The sequence below is a fragment of the Nicotiana tabacum genome, chromosome 11, assembly GCF_000715075.1.
Source record: "Nicotiana tabacum cultivar K326 chromosome 11, ASM71507v2, whole genome shotgun sequence".
In the NCBI taxonomy this organism is placed as follows: Eukaryota; Viridiplantae; Streptophyta; class Magnoliopsida; order Solanales; family Solanaceae; genus Nicotiana; species Nicotiana tabacum.
Genome location: NC_134090.1, coordinates 10016671 through 10031808, shown reverse-complemented (window position 1 = coordinate 10031808; position 15138 = coordinate 10016671).

Below are 15138 nucleotides of genomic sequence, written 5' to 3'. Positions count from 1 at the left end.
GAATAGGAAGATCTGACACAAGAATTATTGGCAGATTCAAATGAGTTCATGGCCATATCAGTACAAGCATTTACAGGTGTAGAATGTTATTAGACTATTAGAGTTACAGGATACCATAAAAAGAGGCTATTGCAAGTGTTGATAGATACTGGAGTACTCACAATTTTATTACTGAGGAAGTAGTTGCAAGGCTAGGCTGCAGAGCTTGTTCTATTCAAAAACAATCTGTCAGCGTAGCTGATGGCAGAAGAGTACAAACTACTTCGGTTTGTAAGGACTTGCAGTGGTTATTACAAGGTACAACATTTTCATCTGACTTCTTACACTTACCATTGGAAAATATAGATATTGTGCTAGGTGTGAAATGGTTGAATACCTTGGGGAGGATATTATTTGATTTCAAAAAGAAAACTATTGGATTTATGTATCAAGGAAAGAAGCATGTACTCGGGGGTGCAAATGATCAACTCAAGTCTGCTAAAGCTAAGATTTTGATAAAAAAAAAGGGAGCAGTTGACCAATTCTTTATGATGTCTTTAATAGCTAATGAGGATGAAAACATTTACTGTCACAGTATACAAGCTATACCAAGTGCTGACCCTTTGCCAGAATTAGCAGCACTTATAAAGCAGTATGTGTCACACCTCCTTTTCTACACCTTTTCTACCCTCCGGAAGGGGTATAAGAGAGTTTTTCCAATTTAAGTGACAATCGAAACGAGATTATTTTTATTTAGAAATTCAGAGTTGCCACTTGGGATAATTTATGGTGTTCCAAACACCGGTTTAAAATCCCGAATTGAGGAAAGTTGACTCTTATTTATGGTTTGCGAACACAGAAATCTGGGTAAGAAATTCTATTAACCCGGGAGAAGGTGTTAGGCATTTCTGGGTTCCATGGTTCTAGCACGGTCACTCAACTATTAACATTGGCCTAATTATTTGACTAATTACACATTTTAAACTTACGTGCATTTTTTACTTTCTAACCGCTTTTAATGTTTATAGAATTATTTTCTAGAACAAGTCACGATTGTCGTACATATCGCGAACCGCGTCACATGAAATGCACCCGCAATTTATAACATGTTTATTTTATTATTATTCAAAATTATGATCGGGTCACATGAAATGCATACCCGAATTGAGATTTACGTATCACGGAAACTGTACCCATGGCCACGATAATTATTCATATTGCGAATCATGCCACGTGAAACGTACCCGCGATTTACTAACATGTTTATCATTAATACTTGTAAGACTTTTCCAAACACTCCTTAAATCGACTTATTTAGAAAAGGTCGATTCTGGTGCTACTGTATGACCTTTCTATGTAATAAGTATAATTTTAGCACATTAATGAGTATACAAAGCAGATAGCATAAGGCTGAAGTAAAATACTAACAATAAAGCATTTCATTTCTCAAAAACAAAATTTTTTGCACCATGGATAACTAGAAGAACACCAGTAACAAGGTAATACCTGGATTTTAAGCGCAAATGGACCTTGATTTACCAAATGAAATACACAACTATATATGAAAATCTCTCTAACACAAAGGCGGAAGTTCGGCAAGAACTCATCGGGAAACAAAGGACTCGTCGGCAACTACACAAACTCGACTAAAGAACAACAAACGAGTAATCGACGGGACCAACGAAGGGACCTCAAACTACCCGGAAGGCTTCGAACCTCAAGCGACTCGAACACTGACTTCAAACGAGGAACTCGAGGTCACCAGTGACATCTGTTTTGAGGCTGAAAGATGAGAAGATGGGTCGTTGGACGTTGGTGGTTCTCTAGAATGGATGATTTCTGGCTACCTTTTCCTTAGATATCTTATGGACGCTGTTGTGTGTAGAAGACGAAGGACAACGGCTGGGATCTATGGCTGAAGTTTAAAGATGAAGAGTCTTCAGCATGTAAAAAACGGCTCCTCTTTAGATAGGGATTCTAGGTTTTGTTTGTTGTCAAAATATCGATGGAAACGGCTCTTGGAGAAGAAGGAACTTAGCTTCCAAAATAATCGAAAAAAAACTGATGAGGAATTCTTCTGTCTTAAGTCTTCATGAAGAAGATGTTCGCTCTAGGTTACGGGGAGGGGGGGAGGGTTCGTGTGTATTGCGGCAGGGGGTCTTAGGGGTCTCTAGGTCTGTTTTCTGTATTTTCAACTGATCGCTCTAAGTAGTATTAGGTTTTTGGATTATTTTTAGGTTAGGGGTATGGGCTTAGAAATTATGAGCTTGGGAATTATGGGCTAGATCCGAAAATTAGGCCTAAAATGGGTTGTTTGAGCCCAAATTTTATTCTTTCTTCGTGAACAACACTAAAATACGACATCACTTACTAATTAATCTTACTTAAGTAAAATAACTATTAAAATAAGACTAACCGTTAAAACAAACCTATTTTTTGGTATTTTCTAATATCATATTAAAATAGAAATAAGGTACTATTTTTGTATATTTTTTTTACTTTTACGAAAGGTATATAAACTAAAAGCAACTAAAAAGAAGAAATATTTTTGTAATTTTTATTTTGTGATAAAATAAAGTAAAAAGGGTCAAAACTAGTTAAAATAACTATACTAGACCTAAACTAAATATTTAAATACAAAAATGTGTAAAATCTTGGAGAGGGTCAAAAATCACATGTCTACAGTATGCATGCATCTTTGAATTACCTATTACTTTACCTCCTCACTGGGGTTCTTATGATCATAGGATTCCTCTTAAGGAAGGCTCTAATCCTGTTAAAAAGAGACCTTACAGATACCCTGGGATTAAGAAGGATATAATTGAGAAGCTAGTACATGAAATGTTAGACCAAGGAGTAATACAACCTAGCACATGCTCCTATGCATCTCCTGTAGTGTTAGTGGGAAAGAAACATGGTAGCTGGAGGCTTTGTGTAGATTATAGAAGTCTGAATCAAATGACTATCAAAGATAAGTTTCCCAGTCCCATTATTGAAGACCTACTTGATGAATTAAGTGGTGCTAAGATCTTTTCTAAAATAGATCTTAGGGCTGGTTATCATCAGCTAAGAATGGCTGAAGGAGATATTAACAAAACTGCATTCGGAACTCATGACAGACATTATGAATTTTTGGTAATGCCCTTTGGGCTAACCAATGCACCATCATCATTTCAGAGTTTGATGGATATTGTTTTTAAACCATTATTGAGGAAGTCAGTATAAGTATTCTTTGATGATATTTTGATTTATAGCAAGAGTGTGACTGCTCATGTGGACCATGTAAAGGCTATGTTTGTTTTGATGAAGCAACATCAATGGTATGCAAAGATGTCAAAGTGTGCATTTGGAGTGGCTAAGGTCGAATACGTTGTCCATTTTATCGGTGTTGAAGGTGTATCCACAGATCCAAGGAAAATTACTACTGTACAAGAACGACCTACACCTGTGAATATCAAACAGCTAAGGGGATTCCTAGGTCTTGCAGGCTATAATAGAATATTTATTCAAGGCTTTGGGACCATATGCAGACCACTTCATGATCTATTAAAGAAGGATAGTTGTATGTGGACTGATGAAGCTACTACTGCTTTCAACAATTTGAAGCAGGATTTGATCTCTGCTCATGTGTTAGCTATGCCAGACTATTCTAAACCTTTTACAATGGAGACAGATGTTAGTGGCAAAGGCATTGGAGCTGTGTTGATGCAACAAGGGCATCTTATTGCTTACATAAGCAAATTCTTAGCCCCCAGACATCAAAGTCTGTCAGTTTATGACAGAGAGTTACTTGCCCTTATCTTTGCTGTTACTAAATGGTCTCATTACTTATTGGGCAATTATTTCATTGTTAAGACAGATCAGAAAGCATTAAAACATTTATTGGAGCAATAGGTGCACACTGATTTCCATGTAGCTGGCATTTCTAAGGTGATGGCATTTGACTTTATTATGGAATACAAGAAAGGTTCTGAGAACAAAGCTACAAATGCATTATCAAGAAAACCTGATGTTGAACTCTTAGTTATTTCCTTGCTCACTCCTAATGAATCACTATATGCACAGATCAAAACATCATGGAGAGATGATCCAATGTTACAGGAGTTAATAGCTAGATTACAAACACAACCTTACAAAGCCTATACTTGGATTAACAACCAACTTAGGTGGAAGGGCAGGTTAGTTGTGGGCACTGATCAACAGTTGAGAAAGACTATAATTACACTTTGGCGTAGTGATACTCAAAGAGGTCATTCTAGGATGGATGCTACTATTAAGAGGTTACAATCCTTATTCCATTGGAAATCTCTTATAACAGATGTTAGAGATTTTTATCAACAAGTGTGATGTTTGTCAAAGACATGATGTTGCAGTTTCACCTGGCTTATTACATCCCTTACCAATTCCTATAAGTGTTTGGACTGACATCTGTATGGATTTTATTGAAGGCCTTCCAAAATCACATGGCAAGGGGGTGATTCTAGTAGTAGTAGATAGATTAACTAAGTCTGGGCACTTCTCAAGTCTGCAACACCCTTACACTACTCAGACTGTGGCTCAATATTATTTAGACCGGGTCTCCAAGTTACATGGTATGCCCCTTATTATGACCAGTGAAAGAGATCCAGTTTTCTTAAGTTCTTTCTGGTAAGAACTCGTTTCTCTTCGATGAGTACAACTGCAAAGATCCACAGCATATTATCCATAGACAAATGGTCAATCAGAAGTGTTGAACATAACTTTGGAAGCCTATTTGAGGTGTTTTTGCTCAGATAGTCCTAAGGATTGGTTCAAATATCTGCCCATAGCAGAGTGGTGGTATAATACCACATATCACTCCACTATTAAATGCACCCTTATGAAGTTTTGTATGGTCAAAAGCCTCACATACACCTTTCCTATTCAAGTAGAGATACATATGTTGAGATGGTTGATAGATCTCTTAAGGCAAGAGAAGTCATAATACAGCTGTTAAAATTTCATTTATCTAGAGCTCAACAAAGGATGAAGGATACTGCCAAACAACACAGGTCTGAGAGATCGTTTGAAGTAGGAGATTGGGTTTATCTAAAGTTGCAACCTTATAGAGAAATTTCAGTAGCTACAAGACCTTTCAACAAATTGGCTGCTAAGCACCACGCGCTTTATCCTATTGCAGCAAAGATTGGTTCAGTAGCCTATAAATTACTCATGCTTGTTGATGTCCTTATCCACCCAACTTTCCATGTTTCTCAGTTAAAAAGGTGTCATAAAATACCTAACATCATCAATCATCCTCCTATACTATACTTATCTAGCCCATACTGTCCTCAGCCAGAATCCATCCTAGAAAGAACTTTAGTCAAACGTGGTAATAAAGTTGTGTGTCAAGCTAAGATCAAGTGGATAGGTCTTGATGCTGATTATGCTACTTGGGAGTGTCTTCAGGATCTACAGAGAAGGTTCCCCTCCTTTAATCCTTGAGGACAAGGATTTTATTTAGGGGAGGGTATTGATACAAGTTAAGAGGATCGAGCAGCTAAGAAGAAGAGATCAAACAGTAAGCAGTAACAGAAAAGAAAAGCTGGCAACTGATGTGGCAAAAGTTAGTTAAGACAGTTACAGTTAGTTAGAATTAGTTAGAGTTAGTTACAAGTTGTTAATCAATAACTACTTCTAGAATCTTTAGCTGAGTATATATAGTTGAATCACTTGTAATTGAGGATCACTTTTGAAGATAATACAATTCTACTATTTCTAAATTCTTCTTCCTTGAGCTATATTCTCGCGTCTGCCTGACATAGCCATCACCTTCTTCGAGCTTTAAGCTCCTAAATTGACTATTTCCCTCTGAATTTTGTTACATTTTATCAGAATCGATTTTTGAGTATTTTATTGATTTTGGTATGGTAGACGAGTTTCACTTTTACCGTGACCTAATAATAGATGGAAATAATGTTGATTCACATACAAGATTCGCTTACTACAACATGTTGCTTTGGAGTGTAAAGAGAAGGATAGATAAAATAAAACAACTCATCAATGATTTTAAACATTATGATGGTGTTAATAAATCGGCCTTTCTAGAAAACTATCTGTCAGCACTGTCACGACCCAAACCGATGGGTCGCGACGAGTGCCTGAGTCCTACCTGTCAAACACCCCTAAGCATACGTCTAAGATATGAACCTGAATAACATTTGTTGCATTACGAAAATAACATACGTGAAGGAAACCTGTCATCAAGTCACATGTACGTATACATACAGAATACAATGGGCGAGTCGGCAAGGCTGCTATAGACAGTTATACATCCAATACTGAAGGCCGACAATGCCATATACAACCCAACTAGACATATTGTCCACAGACTTCTAATAAAAACATAATTGTACAAAGACGGGATTGAGTCACGTCATACCCATATATATATATATATACACACAAACGTATCGTACCAAAATCAAAAGTAGCTCCGGATCAAGTGGAGCACGCCAACTCTCGTTGATCAGGGATCCTAAGAAGGGGACCGTCAACTTGCCTACCTACACCTGCGGGCATGAAACGCATGCCCCGTAAAATAGGGCGTCAGTACGAAAAATGTACTAAGTATGTAAGGCATGAAAATTAGTACGTAAGAGACATAGATGAAACATAGAATACAAAAACACATCTTTAAATCTGAATAACTTTATAAATTCTGAAACGTTTATAATATCATGCACGTGTGTATAAATGTCGTGCTATGCATAGATATGGGTGTACATAATATCATCAAGCCACCGAGGGCATCCCATCGTATCATCTCGACTACTATGGACAACATCATTATCATATACCAGCTGATCAGGTGGTGGTGCGTATATAACGCCGTAACCTTTTTCCATATCCCATATACATATATTTACATATATATGTGTATATAACGTCATCTGGTCATGGGTCAATGCACATGTATAAATGAGTAAACTGCATGAAAAATACATAATGATCTCAATATTCCTTTCGGATAAACTTTTCCAACTGCGTATTATTCTGAGACCTATGAACAGAAAATAATAAAAAACATTATGGGGCATCAAGAATATATACACCCATACTATTTCTATGAATAGAGTAATTTATGAAAATTGTGTGTTCATGCCAAAAAAAAAGGGAGTGCCTTAACATACCTATTTCTCGAATCATTTAAACGAATCTGCTTCTGCGAAATATGGACGAAATTTATACTTGGATTGCCTTAAAATTGGAACGAACTTGTTTTGGATTTGAAATTTTGGGAAGAATTTTGATTCTGCTTTCACGTTTTTCTCAAAGACAAGAGTCTTTGAAACTTAACCAAGAATCAAATTTTTAAACCAAGAAAGGGAAATGTTTCTTGCTTTTGGTCTTGGGACGTTAGTCTCTTTTGACTAAAATGAAAGAAGTTAAAATTTGATATTTGTTATAAATATATTATATTATGGATGTTCATTTAGTACTCCGTTGTAAATAATCTTCCTGAAGAAGCTTATCTATATGGGACTCTGTCACACCTCCTTTTTCGCCCGCGCCGCCCAAAAGGGGCGCGAAAGGGAGTTTCTTCCAATTAAAGGACAATCGAAACGGGATTTATTTATTTATTTCAGAATCACCACTTGGGAGATTTATGGTGTCCCAAGTCACCGGTTCAATCCCGAATCGAGGAAAATATTGACTCTGTTTAACAGTCTGCGCACCAGAAATCCGGATAAGGAATTCTGTTAAGCCGGGAGAAGGTGTTAGGCATTCCCGAGTTCCGTGGTTCTAGCACGGTCGCTCAACTGTTATATTCGGCTTGGTTATCTGATATAATAAATGTTGAACATATGTGCGAATTTTGACTTTTAACCGCTTTTATCATTATTATTATTTTTATCGAGAATTGCAATATCGTGAAAATATATCTCGAACCACGTCAAATCAATGTACCCATGGTTATCGACATATTTCGACTCTATTGAGATTTGGATTTGGATCACATAAATGTGCACCCGAGTTTTAAGAAAATAAATTGTTAAAGGCGCGCCTAAAGCGACTAGCGTATCATTATTTTGGGGGTAAGGTCGTGAAATTTGCTAAACGACCGATCCCGAAGTCTATACAATTATTAACTTTTTATTGAGGGCCCCGCAACTTATACGTTTTATTGGGTGAAGCTCATCTCATTTATTTTAACAGGATAATCCTAAAGTGCCTACATTTTTTCTATTAAATTTGTCTCTACAAAAATGAAAGAGAAAAGGTCCTAATTTATTTACATGCTTACGAGTTGTTATAGTTGGGTTCCGAAAATGATTCGTAAAATCTGAAAATGATGCAAGCAGGGCAGTTCGTTGCCAATCGAGCCCAAACCCAATGTGTATGGTACAAACTGGACCCGTGCCATCTCATTCACATGTTACTACCTAGTTACATTATATTAGGCATGCTCACAGTTTGTCAAATTAAAAAAAAACTTGGCAATTTACTTTTAATCCTAAACCATTTACATGCTGAAATTAACCAATAGTATTTAGCTAAACAATATTCTTACAAGTTCCGAAATGATCTATTCGTTTAGTGAACTAACTGTTGAATGTTTAAAAATAGTCTAAATTAGCTAACATGCTTTTTGAGACATGATAATCATCCAACAATAACGAATTAACTAGACAGAGTTACTACACCATTTATTTATTTTTAGGCAATACATAGATAGTTCGTCCGCTAAGCTACCGTCAGATGTTCCATTATATATATTAAACAGCTACATGATTCTGATTAGAGTAAGTTAAATAATGTATATATATAAATAAAATTCAGAATATAATTAAGATAAATTCAGAACTTCAACTCTTCATTTCATATTCATGCTTCATGTTTCAGTTTACAGTAACCAACGTGTCAGTTGTGTACCTGATATTGGAAGCAAAAGAAAAGAAAGATCAGCAGAAATGCAGTAGCATACAACAACAGCAACACCCAGCAACCAGTAACAACCAGCAATGAGAAACCAGTGACATATTTTAAAATCAAGATAAAAATCCAGCAAACCAGTGAAGTAGTGGCAAACAACCAACCAAACTCAAGGAACAAATCAAACGAAAATCCACAGACACCAACAACAATCAACGGGCAGAAGTAAAGGGAATCTTTTCAGATTGAAAGACTAGTTAATGTTTAACCCTTAATTTCTGAATCCGTATATCAGAATATTTAGATTGTATATCAGGTGTATACTACTCTCTTTAAATTTCCAGAATGTTTTTATTTTATCTTTTGGAAGTCTTAATATTTTCGGAATTCCCTCTCTCTTCGATATCCAGCCCCTTTTTATTTGTGTCCAGCCCCTCTATTTATTACCAACTTTCAGCATTTTAAAAATTAAATCCCACTATCTTCTATCCATCCCCCTTTAATTTCCCACTACCTAATATTTTGTCCCCCACTATATTAAACAATGTATTAACACATCACTTATTGCCCCACTACCGCATGCTTTGTCCCCCACTATATTTAACAATGTAAAAATTCCCCACCATTATGTCTTGTCCCCCACTACGTATTATTTAAATATTATTTAAATATTATTTAAATATTATTTAATCTTAATGGACAGAGCACTAAAAATAAAAAATGTTCAGATTTTCAATTCAAAAATACCCTTTTGACATTACTGAAATTACCATTTTACCACTGAAAATACAGCAATTGACCATTCTACAACCATCAGCTATAACCAAATCACCTAATCAATTCTAACCAAAATACAACAACTATAACCAATTCTTAATCAAATTTAATCAACAAATTCAAACTAAATGATGAACAACAAAGAAACAACTGGAATTATTTTGACTGAACAATATTTTTAAACAACAAATCTACTTTCAGATTCAATAACAATAACAAACAAGTATATTCAAATCATTGAGCTCAAATTCAAATTAAACTTAAACAGAACAAATAAACGGATTCAAATCACTAAACTCAATAATCAATTGATCTTCAAATTAAATCTAACAACATTACAACAAAGATGAAAGATTCAAACTAAATCAAAAAATTAAAAACCAAAACATAAGCTCACATTAAATCACTAGATTAAAAACGAACTTCAAACAAAAAAATTAACACGAATTAAATCTATATTAAACAACAAAGATGACGGATTCAAGTTATCAAACTAACATATTTCTATATTAAAACGAAATCTTTTTAAATTAATAAAAACAAACTGAAGAAATAATTAATTGAACTTCAACTTAAATCTAACAACATTATAATTAAACTAACAATTTCTACCTAAAAAATAAACAAGAAAAAATGAAACAAACTGAAAAAATAAAAAAATGATAAACACGAACAAAAACAAGAATCAAACATTTACTGATTTCAGATCCGAAAATATCAATCAAATTACAGACAGAAACGAAACTTAAACCAACTAACCGGATCGGAACGACGATGAACTCGAATGAAAACAAATCTGCCCGGAAACAATTATCGCACCAAAATAACTTGATGCCGAAGACGACCACGAACGGACGATCGAAGAAGATGGTCGTTTGGTGTCGTTTGAAGACAAAGCAGTGGCGGCGAGGAAGCAGTAGCAGCTGCTACTGCTGAACATGCTTGACGGAGGGCAGCTTTGGTGGTCGTCCATGGCTGGACGTAGCAGAAGGCAGCAGAAGCGACGCTGCAACTCATCCATGGCTGGACGTAGCATGAGCAGCAGTGGCGACGCTACAGAAACTGAATGAAGCGGCAACAGCAACGCGTACATCCATGGTCGTGCGTCGTGAATCTGGTCGAGCTGCTAGTCGTTTGGGACGAGGAGGTGGAGCTCGTTTTGGACTGGTTCGCTGCGTGCCGAAAAAGATAACGAAGCAGCGGCAGCAGCAGGTGGTGACGATGAGGAGGATGATGCAGCAGGGGTAGACAACCATGGTTGCCGGAGGTGATGGTGACGATGAGGAGGCAGCCATGGCTGCTAGGGTTTGGAGAAGAAGAAAAGGGAGGGGGCGGGTAGGTTCTTAGGTTTTTTGGGTTTGTTTTTTTTGTGAAATGAAACATATGAAGATAGGGGTGTTGGGTTTTTTTGGTTATGGACTGGGTCGACCCAGTTTGAAATGGACTGGGTCATTGGGGAAGGTTGGGTATCTTTGGGCCTGTGGTCTAAAATTGAAGAAAAGGCCCAATCCGGTCTTCTTCTATTTTTGTTCTTTTCTATTTATTCAATTTCCTAAATAATAAAGCTAAAAATGCTAAGATTAAATTATAAAACCCAAAATTATCTGGAAATACTAATTAACTCTTAATAATAATTAACACACAATTAAATAGCGATTAACGATAAAATCACACAATTTGGACATTAAATGCTAAAAATGCAACGTACATTATTTTTATGATTTTTCATTTTGTAAAACAAACTTAATTAAATATCAAATTCAAATGCGACATATTTTTTATTAATTTAACACATTAACATGCACAGACAAAAATACAAATAATTATCAAAAAGTGTCACGAAAATTCAAAAATTGCACACAAAGGAAAATTGTTTTATTTTGAATTTTTTTGGGAGTAATCCTCATACAGGGCAAAAATCACGTGCTTACAGCTGCCCCTCTTTGTCCGAAGACACGAAGAGTTTTCGTGCAAAGATAAAGTGAGCGTTTTTTCCCATCCGAGTACTCCGTGTGAAGCATATTTTGAAAAAAGTTTTAACCGAACCTTTGCTTCAAAGGTTTCCTACATATCCCTGGCTAAAAGGAAATCAGGTTAATGTAGTTCGGGAAGTTTTGGTAGCTGGGACTACCATGGGACTGCAATGTTACTGATGTTGCATGCTGTTTTTACTGCTTGCTGATCTCCTTATTACACCATGCTGAAAGAAAACAAGAAGCTAGACTAGACCATAGTGTATGAATTACAAAATCTTATCTAGATCATGCTCTTGTGTCTCTTGTTGCTTTGATGTCTCGGTGACTCCTCTGGTATTTATTTACTTCCAATTTGTCTTGTATTCTCCCTTGACTGCCGATCTCGAACTGCTTATTTCCTTTTTGCATTATTTTTCCATCGAGTCTTGGACTTCCTTCCTCTGCGTCCCGCTAGGGATTCCGGTTGGATTCTTCTGCTTTACTGACTTGAAATGTATTCCTCTATTATATGGGTGGGCTCCCAACTTCAACCAACAACTTTGAAAATAAAGCGCCATTTTGTTCTTCACAGGGGGGGATCCTGACCTCAACAACAACTTTGAAAATAAAACGTCATTCTGTTCTTCAGGGGGGCTCCTAACCTCAACAACTTTAAAAAAAAAAATCGCCATTCTGTTCTTCAGGGGGGCTCCTGACCTCAACAACAACTTTTAAAAATAAATCGCCATTCTTTTCTTCAGGCGGGCGATATTTCAACAACTTCGAAAAATAAATTGTCATTCCTCTCTTCAGGCGGGCTCCTGACCTGAACAACAACTTTGAAAATAAATTGTCATTCCTCTCTTCAGGCGGGCTCCTGACCTCAACCACAACTTTGAAAATAAATTGTCATTCCTCTCTTCGGGCGGGCTCCTGACCTCATCAACAACTTTGAAAATAAATCGCCTTTCCTCTCTTCATGCGGGCTCCTGACCTCATCAACAACTTTTGAGAATAACTTGTCATTCCTCTCTTCAGGCGGGCTCCTGACCTCAACCACAACTTTGAAAATAAATTGTCATTCCTCTCTTCGGGCGGGCTCCTGACCTCATCAACAACTTTGAAAACAATTCGCCTTTCCTCTCTTCAGGCGGGCTCCTAACCTCATCAACAACTTTGAAAATAAATTGTCATTCCTCTCTTCAGGCGGGCTCCTGACCTCATCAACAACTTTGAAAATAAATTGTCATTCCTCTCTTCAGGCAGGCTCCTGACCTCATCAACAACTTTGGAAATAAATTGTCTTTCCTCTCTTCAGGCGGGCTCCTAACCTCATCAACTACTTTTGAGAATAAATTGTCATTCCTCTCTTCAGGCGGGCTCCTGACCTCATAAACAACTTTGGAAATAAATTGTCTTTCCTCTCTTCAGGCGGGCTCCTGACCTCATCAACAATTTTTGAGAATAAATTGCCTTTCCTCTCTTCAGGCGGGCTCCTGACCTCATCAACAACTTTTGAGAATAAATTGTCATTCCTCTCTTCAGGCGGGCTCCTGACCTCAACCACAACTTGAAAATAATTCGCCTTTGGTAATGATTTATGAAACATATATTTTGGCAATGTTCATACAAGCAGGACCACTCGGGTCGAAATAAATTAAACGTCCTTTGGAGAAAGGATTAAATTCAATATCCTGTTCAAGGGAGGATGAACCCTAAATATCCTATTCGAGGGCGGATGAACCCAAAATATCCTATTCGAGGGCGGATGAACCCAACATATCCTATTCGAGGGCGGATGAACCCAAAATATCCTATTCGAGGGCGGATGAACCCAAAATATCCTATTCGAGGGCGGATGAACCCAAAATATCCTATTCGAGGGCGGATGAACCCAAAATATCCTATTCGAGGGCGGATGAACCCAAAATATCCTATTCGAGGGCGGATGAACCCAAAATATCCTATTCGAGGGCGGATGAACCCAAAATATCCTATTCGAGGGCGGATGAACCCAATTTCTTCAACTTAAATGTAAAGACTGAAATATATTCCTCTGTTATATGGGCGGGCTCCCAACTTCAAAACTTGAAATTTAAATTGTCATTCTGTTCTTCAGGGGGCTCCTGACCTCAACAACTTTTAAAATATTAGCACCTCCATTCTCCAGGCGGGCTCCTGACTTCTTCAACTTAAAATTTAACAACCTCCGTTCTACAGGCGGGCTCCCGACTTCAACAATTTCTTAAATTTTAACACCTCCATTCTCCAGGCAGGCCCCTGACCTCAACAACTTTAAAAATAAAACGCCATTCTGTTCTTCAGGGGGGCTCCTGACTTCAACAATTTCTTAAATTTAACACCTCCATTCTCTAGGCGGGCTCCTGACCTCAACAACAACTGAACATTGATAATCTTAAGAAAACTAAAAAATGACTCCCTTTTTTTCAAATTCAAACTTCTTCTTCTTTTTTTTCAAATTATCCTAGGAGAAAATTCATCGAACTAGATTTTGATCCTAGGAGAAAATTCATCGGACTAAGATTGTATCGGGAGGGAAATCCATCAGACTAGGACTTTTATCCTAGGAGGAAAATGTAAAGATCAAAGGTTTGAGAAACTTACCTTTGTAATTTCTTCTTTTCTTTTCTTTTTCCCTTGTGCTGCTTTGTTCATGTTTCAACTCTCAAGTAAAGAAAATTTTATCAGTTTTTAAAATGGTGGCCGATTTGTGGCCTTGCTGGGGATGGCTTTCTCCTTTAAAAGCTCGTGTTGTCTTTCCCCGAGACTGTTGGGGATAACACTGCTGGGGAATTATTTACTTACCTGTTGGGGGATAATATTATTGGGGGAATCTCCTTTCTTCCCCTTTTTTTCCAAAACTACTTCCTTCAAAAAAATTCTCTCTCAACATTGTTGGGGATAAAATGTTATCAGCTGGGGATAACGCTGTCGAGGATAACACTGCTGGGGGATTTTGATTCCTTCCAAACTAGTTCTTCACACTTCTGAAGGTTGCTGGGAATGACACTGGCATTTTGCTTTTTCCGAGCACAAGTTTCATCCTTTTGTTCTGTCCGTTGGGGAACAACTTCCTTCATTAAAACTTGTTACACTGGGGGTAACACTGGTTCAAAGACCACTTCCCTTTAGATTGGTGCTATCTTTATTCTTCCCCAAATGGGTATCTGACTTCCAGAAAATTTTCTAAATGAAGGAAAATTTTCTGCCCTAGTTTGATAATCTCCCTTGTGGCATGCATTTCCGTCATCAATGCCATTTCCTTTACCTGTTTCAAATCAAACAAAATTTGTTAGTTTAAAACGTGGTGGTTGGTTGTGATACTCCTACTGGGGATGACTTTTCCCTTTCTCCTTTCCTACTATACGTTCCTATTACACTATCAAAACTTGCTTGGGATGATATTATTTGTTGGGGATGATATTCCTGCTGGTCTTAGAACGACTTGCCCTGCTTTGCGTCGTTCGACTATCTTGAAACTTGGGTGATAACTTCCGACCTTATCGTCGAT